The following is an 11,300-nucleotide window of genomic DNA, read 5'->3' as shown; positions in this document are numbered from 1 at the left end:
ATTTTATAATATAAATGTTGAATTTCTTAGAGTAATGCAGTCAATACAAATAGGACCCTAGAATTTTGCATACATATGTTCCTTTACTACAAAATACTTCACACTCAGATTTGTAGGATGGTGTCAATAAATGCACAATTGACTCCCCCCACCCTGATTGAATAAATAAATGACAGTGATTTGTTAGTTGATTTGGCTTATGTGATGATAAGCAACCAAACTATTCAACAGGAAAGTGGAACTTTCTGTTCTCCTGGAAGCGAGTGTCCAGATACTACCAATGAGATACAAAGAAGGCAAGGGAAACTGTATGTGAATTGTTTTGGTTTCTCCTTACAGTCTGATATGTACAAAGAGCTCAGTTGCATGCCTGGCTCTGTGTCTGCTTTGTCAGCAGCACTAGTATCTTGACCTTTATCAGGTTACTACTGCTTATGTCTACATTTTCATTTATCTTGGCTGCCATTTAATAATAATAAATAAAAGGGACAAATGCTTGGAGCAGGCCAAAACTGGATGTCTCCTCATTAATCTATGAGTCTGTCACATCACCTGTAATATCTCTGAGGAGCAAGTCTTTTAATTTTCCCAAGCCATATTCCAAATTCTTGTCCTTCTAATTTCTTTCATCTTTTGATAATATTTTGAAATCGTGAAAATGATGAAAATGGAGGTGCCATTTCTAGAACTTGTTCCTTTTCAGATTGTGTTTTAAAGAGTCTTAAGTACAAAGATGGCTTTGGTGCCAAGGAAGTAGAGGTGAGAGACAGAGAAGATAATGTCTCTTTGGGCTTTTTAGAAAGAGAAGCTTTTAATGAAGGCTCATATTTATACCGTAGAGTTCTATAAGGTACTGTTTAGAAAACGATCTGTACAAAGTTTGAAAACCAGTGGTCCAAGCCATCATAAATTCTGAATTATCAACCTCCAATAACCCAGCTTCAACAATTGGTTTCACCTTTCTTTTTAAATAACACATTTCTAAAAAGTATTTCAACATTAATTCTGACGTGAGCTGACTACTTTTCTTAGACCTCCATGCCCTCCCAGTATCATAAATGTGCCTATTACTGGGAAGCTGGATGGTTGGCTTAATGGATGGATGCATAAAGATAGGTAGGAAGGAAAGATGAATAGTTTGGAATGAAGTAAGGGAGGGTTGTGGGCACACGTTTACCTTCATCTATCTCTTTGGACATATATTTTCAATTTCATTTTATTTCTAACTATTTAGAGCAGGAACCACTCCATGCCCACATAGCCTTGTCTCATATGCAGTTAGTTAACATTGTACTCCCAAGTAAGTCTTTTATATATTTTGAGGGTACGTTTAATTCTAGGTGCTAAGGACACAGAAGCAAGCAAAACAGACACAATTACCTGTCCTCATGGAGTTTCTTTCTAGTTGGAGGGAAAACAGTCAGCAGAGAAGTGAAATAAGCAGCATGTCAGTTAATGACCCATGTTGTAAAGAAATAAAAGCAGGGAAGGGGAGGAGCCAGCTGATTTTTATCCAGTGATCACCGATGCTAGTACAGGACCTGAAGGAGGTGAAGAAGGGGACTGGGGAGGTTTTTAGGCTAGGAAGCTTCTACCTACGGAGGCAAGTAGGGTAAAGACTTTGAAGCAGAGATTTTAAGATATATTAGAGGAATAGAAAGGAGAGCATTGATAGCAGAGTAGAGAGAGCAAGAAGCAAATTGCTCTGTGGTCAGGAAGGTTGGGGAAAAGTCTGGCTTTCATTTACTTGCATTATAAATAAATTGGGAAGCCATTGGTTAATTTTAAGCAGAGGACAGACACACACTGACCACTCTAACTTTGGACTAAGGGTCATAAGTTTCTGTAAAGGTCCAGTAGTAAATATTTTATGCTTTCCCGATCAGCTGATGTCTGTGACAGAATCCTAGACTCATATTTTAGTGCAAAAGCAGCCATGGGCTATGTAAATGGATGACTCTGGCTATATTCCTAAAAAGTATAAGCAGGCAGTAAATCGCTGGCTGGATGTGGCTCACATACCATAGTAGGCCAACCAGTGAGCTAGACTAGACCATCTACTAAATGGATTGAACTGTGATGACAAGGTTAGTAGTTGCTTTGGTATCACCTACTAACTGTACCATGCAAGGCAGGCCAGCATCCATGGAGAATTTTTTTCTATGTCCCCTTGGTGTGCAGCTCATTTGTTATCACCTTGAAGCCGTAGATATCTTTTTAAAAATGCCTGTTGATACTTTTAAAAGATCTGTCAGTTTAAAACAAAGCTAGTAGTTCGCAAGTTAGGCGTATCGAGGTATAACTTTGGGAAACGGGGATACCCAACATGGCCAGCTGGATCAGCCATCCTGAGCCCTGTAGACTCAGATTGTGATATTCCTTAGGAATACACTAAGGTGCGTGTGGTGAAGACTTGCCCTCCATTTTGCTTTGGAGGTGAGGGGAACCTGTAAGAAGTGAGGCCTAGTGGGAGATCTCTGAGACATGGGAGAGACACTACTTCCTTCCTTTCACTTCCGGGTCAGGGCATGGGCAGTTAGCTCTGCTTCGTGCTCCTCACCACGGCGTACTGCCTCACCATAGGCCCTGAGCAATGGAACGCGCCAGTCTGAGGCAGAGACCTTCAAACCTGTGCGCAAAACAAACCTCTTCTCTTTGTGACTTGATTATCTCAGCTACCTGTTTCGATAAGGGAAAGCTGATTCACAAAGAGACTTTTCCTCGCTGTTCTCTTCCCTGGCGTGGTTAATCTGATGCTGTCCAAGGGAAATTCGATGTAGAACTCAAATGAAAGTGTATGAAGAAATCTTAAGTGTCTAGGAGCCACTTGAAAACGGAAAAATATTATTTAATAATAGTTCATTTAGACAAATATGTCCAAAATATTTTCATTTCAATATGCAGTCAGTATAAAATTACTGAGATATTTTACATTCTTGATTTCATACAAATGCTTGAATTCTAGTGGACATCTTGCAAAGTAAATAGTCCATTGCCACATATGGCTCATAGCTGCTGTATTAGGCAATATAGAAATACAGGTTTGGAGAAAGCTCAGAATTCATCCTTTCCAGCTGACAAATATTCTTCTATAAATCAATGCCAATACTGATAAACTAGCAATTATTTTAAAATAATCCAGGAATCTAGAATATATAAAGAATTCAAGACGATCAGCCCCCCCAAATATAAAGACCCAATTCAAAAATGGGCATCTGAAATGAACAGACATTTCTCAAAGAAGTAAAAGCAGCAAGTAAATGTATGAAAAAATATTCCACATCAATGGTCATTCGAGAGATACAGATGAAAACAACACTGAGATTTCACCTCACCCCACAAAGAATGGCTGCTATCAAGAAATCACACAATAAAAAATATTGGTGGGGTTGTGGGGAGAAAGGAACCCTTCTCCATTGTTGGTGGGAGTGCAGACTGGTGCAACCACTATGGAAGTCAGTATGGAGATACCTCAAAGAACTAGGATTAGAGGTTCCATTTGACCCAGCCATCCCTCTGTTGGTTATCTTTCCAAAAGAATTAAAAGAATCATACCACAGTGATATATGCATACCCATGTTTATAGCGGCACAGTTTGTAATAGCTAAAACTTGGAAACAGCCCATTTGCCTATCAGTTGGAAACTGGATAAAGAAGATGTGGTTTTTCTATAAAATGGAATACTACTCAACCATAAAGAATGAGAAAGTAGATTCATTCATAGGTAAATGGATACATTTTGAGGATACACTCTTAAGTGAAATAAATAAATCACACATATGTAAATACCAAATAGTTTCTCTGGTGTGAAAAACTAAAATAGTACTCAAGATCCTAACGGGATAACTAGCAATGTGAAATAGGAAGAAAAGGACTAAAGGTGTAGGGACAGTGAGAAGGGTAGGAGAAGGGGACTAAGGGAAAGGGAAAAAAATATGAGAAAATGTAAAAATGGAATTAAAGTGTTTGTAGGTGGGGAGGGGAGGAGGGGGTGAAGGGAAGGTGGGGACAAGGGGAAAAAATGAGAACCAAGACCTGCCATGTAAAGGTACAAGATCCCTAATGAATTTAACTGTACTGTCTACCTAGAATGTACCAATAAATTCAATTAAAACATAATCCAGGAAATTAATTTAACTTTAAACAAGGCTATTTATAGGTATTTTACACCTTAAAAGTTCTGGAACTCAACTTATTGCTTTCCTTCAGTTCACAGCAATGATTAATAGCAAAGTAGGAGAAGGAGTATGTCTAATATTCAATGTGTTTTTCTTCTCCTGAAACCTATTTTCTCAGTTTACGTTTATCATATGCTTACTAGATAATTGCTTACATATCTGAAAATAGCAAGATCACCTTGCTGGTAACCCAGCCATCTCCATCCCTATCCCCAGCTCACAGTCACTTGCTAAGACTTTGACAGTAGATCCTTCCTCCCCTTTGGCTAAGACTTCCATGTGCTCTGTCAGTTTTCCCAGTGTGAAACAGAACTCAGAGGAGGTGGCTGTGAAAGTTCCATCCTGTAAGTACAGTTTACTAATATTCATCCTGCAAGATTTATGCACATTTATTTATCTATAACTCTCTGGAGTTTGCACAAGAGTTTATATAAACTGCAAAAACATAAATTTATCAGTGATTTTTTAATGACTTATGAGAACATAAAATTTGGAGCACAGCAAGTCTGTATATAAAACCTTAGCTGTTGAACTGAAAATCCTGAGAGACCTAAAGTACTTGGAAACATGCACACCAAGAAGGTTCCTCTAAGGGCCTGTTACACCCAGAGGAGAAGCTGCTTTCCTCACCTTGTTTGACTGCCATTTTGGCTTAACCACTGTGAGGGTCCTTCTGCTTCCTAGGAGAGTCCATTCGGGTACTCAAGATCATGACACACGTAGTTGGCCATAGGACTAAAACTTGAGTTGTCACAGTTTCTGCCACCACTTTTGAGTCCGTGAGGGGATCAGGAACAGGCAGTTTTGAAGTATATACACAACCAGCTCAAAATTGCTCAGTTAATTTCTTTCAGGCACAGCCAGGCAATTGAAGAAGTAACTAGGTTACAGAGGAGCCATTTCTTCTCCAAGTCTTTGTAGATTTGTAGATACAGTGTTAGTCATTACATTTGACCATAGGCCAAGTCATTTCAAATTCTTTAAGAAGGCAGTTTGGCAGATGTTAAGAGAAAAGGGGCAACTTGCTTTTATGGAATTCCTTGAAATAGAACACTTTTGAATCCAGTAAAAAGAAAAAAAAATCAGTATTATTTATAGTCACATAGTATAACAGCAACAATAAGTAACCCTTAGATACCACCTCCTCTGTCTGAGCACTTTTAAAAATGCCTCATGTAGAATTTATTTGATTCTCACAGCTACACGTGAGCTAGGTATTGCTCTCTTATTATTCGGTGCAGGAAACTGATTCCAAAAAGGTTGCGTGATTTGCCTAAGGTCATGAAGCTAATAACTGATGAAGTTGGGATTTGAGTCCAAGCAGGCTAACTCCAGAGTTACTTCCCTTAATCACTGCACTAAGTAAATATCCATGTGCACAACGAATGGATCCCTGAAAAGTACCTAAGAAATGAATTCATATTAAACCCTGTACATGTTTGAAACACTCTAGTTCTCCAGGGAATCCTTGTGAAAATTCCTGTGACATTATAAGCTTATACTCCGTGGTTTTTAAAATAATTGATTTTTAAAATATCGGCGCTACCTAAAGTAGAGAACATTTGTAGAAAAAAAACTTCGTTGTACTGTTCGAGAAAAATGTACTGAATACATTAATAAAGGAATAGAATATTCTGTGATTGTATATTTGTCATAGTGAAGAGTTCATAGGTAAGAATTAAATATTGACCTGTGTGTTGCTCTTAGCTGTTTAAGCCCTTGTGACACTGGCCATAGTGACACAACACTGATGGGATGAATGAAAAATTCAGGTACAGGAGGACTTGCAGAAGCCCTCCACAGTGCTCTTCTCTGTTTCTGTTTTCTCTCTGTAAATTCCCAACTTACATCTTATTCCAAGTGCTCGATTTTTGCATTTAGCCTCCCCAGGGTTTAAAACTCAGTTTTTCCTAAATAACTCCTGAATTTGCTCAGCTCTCGGACTCTCAAATGCTCAGAGTCAAGTGCTGCCTGGGCAGGTACCGAGTACTCACGTGAATTCTGACCCATAAAACCCAACCCTCCTCTGACTTCTTTGACTTATTTTTGTAACGAAATCTGCTGATGGAGTGTCGTATTCAGAATGCATTTTTCTTAGCCATCTCTCTGGAGGTTCATATGGCCTAATGGCTCCCCACCCACTTGACATTTTGCCCATCACATTATATGTTTCTTCCAAAGAACAAAAATATAACTCTTTTTCTGACAGCATGGGAGACATTCTCTTGCTGTTGCTCTCCAGGAAAAATCTCATAATCTAACTAGACAAACTCTTACTGACAAATTAGACCAAATAACATTTGTAAACTCCAAGGAAAGCATTTTTCTCCTGTGAAGTATTTTTTAGCTGGAAGTGTTAGTGACTTTACATATACTGATACCAGTTAGGTTTATGGAAAAAATGAAAAACGAAACAGCTGGATACACTGTTAAAACTGAACCCTAACAACCTAATTTTTCCCTAGCCTTGTATACTGAGAAAGTTGGAGTATTCTTAAATATAAGATGAGTAAGAACCATTAATTGATTTTTACTAGAAGAAACCCGCTAGCTTGCTCCTTTTGTCTTATTTGGTGAATTCAAATGAAGGATGTAATATTAGACAATATGTTGGGATCATGTGCCTGTATGCTCTCTTACTGTGCTCTTATGTAGCTAAATCAATGCACAGTTTGCCTGTGCCTGACACCATGGGTGTTTATTTTATTTTTGACTCATGATCTAAACCCATTACACAATGAAATATCTCATCTAGAGAAACAAATATGATCTCCCTCTTTTGGGTTACCAGGGAGCCACGAAGAAATAAAGGTCTGCAGTGTTTATTTTCAGCATCAAAGCAAATAAAATGTTAGGTTTCTTTTGGCAATTCATCCTGCACAAATGAGATTTTTCTGTACAGAGTACTTGTACTTCTTATTTGACACTCTACTATCTAATTTATTACAAACTTCTCATGCCTATATATTTTAGAGAATAAGTAGTGAAGGAATAAGCATAGCTAGTAACTTATTTAATAAACTTTTAGTCTCTGGGTCAATACAGTTGCATAAATAAAATGTTGAAGCAAAAATGAATTAAAGTATCTTCATCTATGGTCGATATTGAATGTAATGAATGTCATTGTATGTGTGTTTCTTCTTCGTCTTTATCTTCTTCTTCTTTTTTGGTTCTGGGATTGAACTCTGGTCCTTGCACTTGTGAGGCAGGTACCGGAATCACTGAGCTAAATCCCCAGCCCTGTATGTGTGTCTTCTTAATTGTCTTTTAATGGAATGTATGAATTGGACATTGAGTCTAATACATCTTAGAGAAACATACATTTTTTATTGTTCTGAAAAGGCAATTTTTGACCTAAAGAGACACTTGCTCATGTTATGAGTGCCATGTATTAAAGTGATTTCTTATCTGTGCAACCCACAGGCTACCATGATTTTCATTGGTATAGTGAAATTTTTAGAGCTCAATGTATCTGGATGCTTGAGTGAGTTAATTTCTGCCAATTCTAAATTTTCATAAGTATATAGTGTAGTTTTATGTCATTTGAGATGTTGTGATACATAGTAGACCTAATACAAGCAATATATTTATACAGTATGTAGGACATAATGATTATTAAAAGATGGTTATAATTACATATATATTCTATATATTTGTTTATCCATTTATCCTTCACTGAACACTTGGGTTACTTCCACCTTTTGTCTGTCATAAATGATGCCGCCATGAACATGTGTTTATAAATATTTGTTTTAGGCTCTGCTTTCACATCTTTTGGATATGTACCGAGGCACGAGATCATATGGTGGATCATCTGGTAAGTCTATGTTTGATGTTTTTCAGGAATCTCTAAAGTGCTTTCCACATCAGTCCCACTGATTTGTATTCCCATCAGCAATGTATCAGGGTTCCCATTTCTTTTTGCCCTCACCGATATTTGTTATTTTCTGGATATTTCTTTTGTCTTGGTGGCCATTGTGGTGGGTATAAATTGGTTTTTCCTTGTGGTTTTGATTTGCATTTCTATGTTGGCTGGTGATGTTTAGCATCATTTTTTTGTGTGTTTATTGGCCATATGTGTTTCTTCTTTGTAGAAATGTCTATCCTGTTTTGCCCATTTAAAAATCTGGTTTTGTTTTAGAGTTGTAGGATTTAAAAAATATGTATTTTTTATGTTACATATCTGAGATCTGATTTTTAAGTGTTTTTTTATTTTCATTCCATGGGACACCTTCTACTCTGATGATAGTGTCTATTGATGAACAATAGATTTTAATGTTGTAGGTTAACTTATTTTGTTGCATATTTCTGATGTCATTTCAAATAAATTGTTTCAACCCTCTCTCCTCAAAAAAAAGAAAAAAAAAAAGTTGTGGCCCATCTGTTTTCATTGGTGAATTGTATCGAAAATTAAGGCAGAACTAGTACCAAGATTATGCATAATCTCTCAGAAATAAAGGAGGGGAGAACATACAATTTTCTGTAGCCATTTTTAACCCAGATACAAACAAAGGAATAATTTTGAAAGATGTACACTTTGGCAAAATATTATGAAATGGAATGCAGAAATGAGATAATACATCATAACCAACTTGGATCTATTCCTGGAAGGCAAAGTAAGCGCTTCACAATTAATCTGTGTTATTCACAAAACCACAACAGAGAGAAGAAAAAAACATGTTGATTTAAATAATGTAGAGAGATCATTGACAAAAACCTAGAAGCAATGTCAGAATAACAGGGAACTTTAATCTGATAAAGTGAATCTGGAAAATCTGCAGTTGTCTATGGCCATGCCCCTTGAACGTGCCCGATCTCATCTGAAAAATCTACATCATGAGTAATGGGGAAATAAAAAAAATACCTTTACTCTAAAGTTGATAAGTCTACAAAGTTATCCACTCTCACCTCTTTTAATTATTATTTTACTGGACAGTGTACCTAAAGCAATACAAGAAGAAAATGAAATAAAAGAAATATGGATTGGAAAGGAAGCAGTAAAAATCTGTAGATGATATGGCTGGGATCCCCGAGTATCCTAAAGAGTATGCAAGATGACAGTAAGGCCTAATGGTGAATTCAGCAAGTCACAGGATGTACTGTCACTATGTCAACTAAAATGTGTTTTTACAGGATAGTACAACATTGGAAAAATGATTTTTAAGATTTCACTTAAATAGCATAATGAAACAAAAAATACCTAGGAATAGCTTTAGCAAAATGCACGAAAATCTCTACAAGTGATTTAAAAGTACCTAACTATATACAAAGTGTTGGTGTATTTACTGATTAGCAAGTTTAATAATGTTGCGAAGTCAAGTTATTTCTAGAATGATGTACAGATTTTATGTACTTCTAGCTGAAGTTTCACCAGCCTTGTTTGTTCCAGATAGATAAGTTGACTGTAAAATTTATTTAATTTTGTATTTTTTTTTTGGTTGTAAAACTAATAATTAAATATGCTAGTGGTAGAATGTCCAAAGCAACCTTGAGCAAAGAAAAAGAACAAAGTTGGAGGATTCACATTATCTGCCTTCATGATTTGTTACACAGCTACAGTGATCAAAACTTTGTGGTAATTGTATATGGTAGAAAAACAGATCAGTGAAACAGAATTAAACATCCAGAAGTAGAAATTCACTTATACATTTGCCAACAGAGAGAGGAAAAGTTCTTTAAGGAAATGGCACCAGAATAACTGGAACGTCACTCCCTACCTCACACCATTCACAAAAATTAATGTGAAATAAGGCACAGACCTTATTTGAAAACAAAGTAAAATTAGAAAAGTTTCAGAAAAAAATAAAGGAAAATGGGCAAGGAGTAGTCAAGAGTTTCTTTCTGGGTGTGGTGATCCATGCCTGTAATCCCAACACTTGGGAGGCTGAGGCAGGAGGATCACTGCAAGTTTGAGGCCACCCCAGGCTCCATAGTGAGTTCAAAGGCAGCCTGAACAACACAGTGAGATCCTGTCTAAAAAAAAAAGGAATTTCTTAGGCCACAGAAAACAAAAAAACATAAAAATTGGTAAATTTAATCAAAGGTGAGAACTTGAACTAACCTAAAGACATTCTTAGGAAATTGACAAAAGGTTGGTATTCTAGATATATGAAATATTTCTATAGTTCTGTAAAAAAACAACTTCAGTAACAACAGGCAAAACCCTCATACACTTTACAAAGGAAAATAGACAAATTGATAATAGATACATGAAAAAAAAAGTCTTTAACATCATTAGTCATCATAGAAATGTAAACTAAACCACAGGGAAATGACTTCGCTAGATGCCTAAATTTGAAAAGACTAAGAGCAGATTTTGGTGAGGCTGTAGAGCAATAGGAACTCTGAAATTTTTGATGAGTGTAAAATTGTGCCCACCACTTTGGACAAATGTCTGGAAGTTTCTTATGAAACTAATATAAATCTATCATGAGACCTACAATTTTAATTGTAGGTATTTTCCAAAGAGAAATAAAAGCCCATGGTCCACAAAAAACACACATACACTTAGAAGTGCAAGGTCTCAAGTTCAATCACAGCACAAAAACAAAAAAACTCCACAACACACACAGTACAACAATGTTCATAGCAGCACCATTCAGAATAAGCAAGAGTAGAAATAAAGTGGAATAAATAAATAAGTGGAGAAAAGGTGTCCATTGAAATAAAAGTAAATAAACTGTGGGGTCGTAAAGGGAATACTTGTCAGTCTTGAAAAAGAAAAAATGTACTGATTCACAAAACAACATAGAATAATCCCTTAACCAGTGTGGGAACATTGAGGCCATACTCTTAAATGAAATTAATAAGTCACACATGTGTAAATACCAAATAGTTTCTCTGGTGTGAAAGACTGGAAGTGTAAATAAGGATCAAAATGTATAATTGATGTTGTGTAATAGGAAGAAAAAGTCTAAAGATGGAGGGGACGTGGGAAGGGTAGGGGAAAGGAAAGGAGGGAAAAGAAAAATATGTGAAAAGGAAAAACATGGAAGGGAGGGTGAAGGGAGGTCTGGGGAATGGGGAAAAATAAGAGTCAAGGTAAGTCTTGTAAAGGTACAAGATCCCAATGATGAATGTAACTGTATTATATACATAAAATATACCAATAAACTTAATAAA

At 36.5% G+C, this 11,300-nt stretch overlaps 1 long non-coding RNA gene across 14 annotated transcripts in view; it reads left to right on the top strand.

The window, feature by feature from the left end:
- The window catches only part of LOC104861479, a 427,158-nt gene that overhangs the window by 326,099 nt on the left and 89,759 nt on the right, over nt 1-11,300 (top strand). For all 14 annotated transcript variants that reach the window (XR_004516504.1, XR_004516503.1, XR_004516502.1 and 11 more), the window contains one exon: nt 7,935-7,995. This is a non-coding gene — a long non-coding RNA (uncharacterized LOC104861479). The remainder of the gene's footprint in view (nt 1-7,934; nt 7,996-11,300) is intronic.

Source organism: Fukomys damarensis, unplaced genomic scaffold (assembly GCF_012274545.1).
Source record: "Fukomys damarensis isolate Sample0158 unplaced genomic scaffold, DMR_v1.0_HiC HiC_scaffold_10, whole genome shotgun sequence".
Taxonomy (NCBI): Eukaryota; Metazoa; Chordata; class Mammalia; order Rodentia; family Bathyergidae; genus Fukomys; species Fukomys damarensis.
The sequence above is the reverse complement of the archived record's forward strand: the minus strand, read 5'-3'. Positions and strand labels throughout refer to the sequence as shown.